The 3763-nt window shown below is 34.9% G+C and overlaps 1 protein-coding gene across 1 annotated transcript in view; it reads left to right on the top strand.

Moving 5' to 3' along the window:
• LOC118747428 (endocuticle structural protein SgAbd-6) overlaps positions 1-3763 on the top strand; it is a 16824-nt gene that overhangs the window by 951 nt on the left and 12110 nt on the right. The gene's annotated exons all lie outside the window — the stretch shown is intronic.

The following is a 3763-nucleotide window of genomic DNA, read 5'->3' as shown; positions in this document are numbered from 1 at the left end:
AACGAAATTTGGTATGTAGGTTTCCCTTAATCCAAGGTAGGTTGGTATTGAAAATGGGCGAAATCGGACTTTAACCACGCCCACTTCCCATATAACGGTAATTTCCAGAAATACGAAAACTGCGATATTTTAGTAACTACTGAAGATAATTCACTCAAAATTGATATTTACAATAATTTTTAGACGAAAAATAAGAATATTATAAATTTTTGGAATATGGGCGTAGCCACGCCCACTTATGGTTACATGTGTATATCTTGGTAACCGCTGCATCACTTTCTTCCAAACTTGGCACAGTTGTTGGCCTTGGTACAGCATAAAAAACCGCCGAAACTTTTTAAAATCGGACAATAACCACGCCCACATCCCATATAACGGTAATTTAGAGAAATACAAAATCTTCGATAAATAATTAAATATTGAAGCTAATTTATTCAAAATTGATGCTTGCAACAATTCTTTACCAAGAAATACGTTTATGGTAAAATTTTGGAAAATGGGCGTGGCACCGCCCACTTATGATCACATATAAGTATATCGGTAACCGTTCTACCAATTTGTACCAAACTCGGTATGGTTATTGTACTTGCCACGTGTAAGCAAAACGTTGAAAATTATTGAAATCGGACTAAAATAACGGCCGATTCTCATATAACGGTATAATTTAAGAAATGCTTTAAACTTCAATATTTCGAAATTGAAGGACGCTAATTTACCCAAAATTGATACACCTCGGCTTACCAACTAGCGGAAGGTTTCGGAAGGGTGAAAAAACATATATTTAATACTTGCGCCGGGTATTTAATGTTCGGCTCCGCCCGAACTTAGACTTTCTTACTTGTTTGATTTCAAAATAACAAAGGGCTATAATTTTTTTCAATATAGAACAGTCGTCGGGCGTGAGAGCATTCTAAGTCCAAAAATTCATTCGAAATACGGCCCGTCAAAAATCATCGAAAAAAATTTAGATTTTTTTTGCTCCATTAATTTTTTTTTGTATTATCTGCCTACATTGAAAGGTAAAGGCAAGGCAATATTTTCGCTCTTTCCTATCGAACCTAGATGAATTTCCTTGGACCACCACTAAAAACTTGTGAACCCCCATTCTTTTTCACGCCAACGTAGACCCTTGTCGATTCTACCGTGGACCCCGGGAGTCCACCGGCACCACTTTGTGAATTACCGGTTCAGAGTAAAGCACAACTCCATACGAGTGAGAAATATGCGATGTTAGTTAATTAAAAAATTTCGAAATATTTTGACCTTAATGAATTTGCAGTGCCTCTTTTGGACTTAGCGAATTTGCCTTTTATTGAAAATAAAGAAATAAGACCAGTATCTTAATCCTTTTGGATACGTTGCATTTTTAATTTTTCTTGCTTCCTTTAACAAAATTTGAGTTTTTAACAGGCCATAATTCTGTTGCTATTTTAAAAGTCCAGCATGCAATCGAATCGCGTGCTGGCTGGTTTTCTGTTTTAATTATTTCAAAAGAGTATCCCAGTGCCAGCGCTTCTGGTTCATTGAAACAGCCTCCACCCTTCGAAAATTCGATTGCTTTCTCATTGTCTTCTTTGTTGTTACGACCGGGAGCGCAGAAAAGAGAGATTATCATTGAATGAGGGACTGAGTGTAACTCCACTTTGCATTTCTTGATCAGTTTAAATCTGGGCACCTGAGTTGCTATGGCTAACAAAGCAGACTGGCTGCAGGGTAAATTACGACAACACTACCTAAGATTTTAAAAGCAAGATATCTTTTTTCCACCATATAGAGAGACAGGGATCGGGTTTTTAGAGTAGGCTCCCGCGACTTACATCTTGGGATCGTCAGTATAGAAAGATATAGTCACTTTATTGGCCACTGAGCCGCTTTTCCATTCTCTTCTGGATAGGAGTCGGCATTATACGTTCGATTTCAAATAATTTTGTTGTCTTTTCAGTAGGATATTTATTGGCTATCGGCTGAATTCTCATAGGTGCTGAATTGCTCTGTTAAGACAAACACAGCGCCTACTTTTTCATCGCCATCAGAGTACATATTTTGCTTTGGCTATAGAATTCATACACCAAAGCCCTTAAAAATCTATTACAGAAATTTGAGTTATCTTGGAATTTTTTTTTTAATTTCAGAGCAAGTTTTGTTTTATTGGTGAGAAATATTTATAACAACATACAGAAAATAATGCGAGCAATGATAGTAAAAACAAACAATGGTATTTTGCTGATTTTGTTCAACTTTCATGATCTTTGAGCCTTAATGAGTAATGAATAAATAATTGCTAATTTTATGACACCGGACTTCCTATCAACAATCACAGCAATAACAAAAAAAAAAGAAAGTCATATATCAAATACACTAGTATTACTCATTTATAATCGCTCATCGCACGTATTCCCAAAGAAATTCCCCTAGTCGCGACGTGATGAACTCTCTTGAACGGCATTGAGTTATGAGCTGTCAATAAAAAATGAAATGAAACGAATTGTTGGAGTGACCACAACCTTATGATTAAATGGCAGCTTTAGTGATGGTCAAGAAGGGCACTGAACAATGCACTCAACAAATTTTAAACTATTACGACACGCGTTCAAAGTTATAAATATAGGCATAGATATGAAATTAATTGCTGGAATATGACAGCAAATTGAGCAATGAGCATGTTTGTGTCAATGCTATCTATGAATGTAGGCGCCTACTGTACTTAATATACTCGGTCATGTACATAAATTCAAAATGCAGAAAAATAAACAAACAACCAGCGCTTCAGCAACAAAATAAGCCTAAGAGGCGACTTCCAATTGCTTTGATTTGTTTTCTTTTAGTTGATTGATTGGCTTAGCAAATGAATTCAAATTGTAAAAAAACAACACTTCACTTCATTTCAGCTATGTATGTACACTGGCGGCCATTAGAATGGACTCACCTGACTTTGAAGAGTTTTGGCTATATTTCCAGGGTTTATTTTATGTTTAATATTTTTTTTTATTAAAGCCTGGCTAGTTATACAACAAACACCATTCAAACTTTATACAAAAATTATAAAAAATTCGACAAATTTTCATCAATTTATCAAACTTTTTGTTCAGAATTTTTAGAAAAATTTCTGGTATGCAGTTTTGTAGCCCATTCAATTTTAGGACAATAAAGTGCAAGTATCAATTGGCTACAAAATATCGTTGATTTTTGACAATTTTTTTTTGTTGACGATGCTAGGCATTCTCTTCCATATAAAAAAAATTGTCGAGCACCCTTTGTATGGGAAAAAATTCATGACACCGTCAGCAAAAAAATTCCTAAAAATCAACGGTATTCTCAATAAAAAGTTTAAAAATTTGGTGAAAATTTGTCAAATTCTTATAATTTTTGTATAAAGTTTGAAAAGGGGATTTATATGGTATTTGTTGTGTAGCCCTAGCCAGGCTTTTATAAAAAAATGTTGAATAAAAAAATAAAATAAACCATGGAAAAATAGCCAAAACTCTTCAAAGTAAGGCGAGTCTATTCTAATGGCCGCCAGTGTATAAGAAAACCAAAGACTTAAGCAACAAACTTGGCAGTGCAATTAAGTTGCCAATGGTAAGAAGCTACAAGATTTACAATAACACAGCGGAACTTTTTGGATTTTGAGTTGAAAATCAAATGCAGTAACGATTTAATCTCAAAAAAACAAAAAAGCACTTGATTTGCTCAAGACTTTGCGGGGCTGTAGAGCTTCTTCGACGCCAACGTTATAGTAAGCGGTAGTAGTAGTAGCAACAGC

The sequence above is a fragment of the Rhagoletis pomonella genome, unplaced genomic scaffold (genome assembly GCF_013731165.1).
Source record: "Rhagoletis pomonella isolate Grant_MI unplaced genomic scaffold, Rhpom_1.0 Rhpom_scaffold_00012, whole genome shotgun sequence".
NCBI classification, from domain to species: Eukaryota; Metazoa; Arthropoda; class Insecta; order Diptera; family Tephritidae; genus Rhagoletis; species Rhagoletis pomonella.
This window is presented reverse-complemented; position numbering and strand designations above follow the sequence as displayed.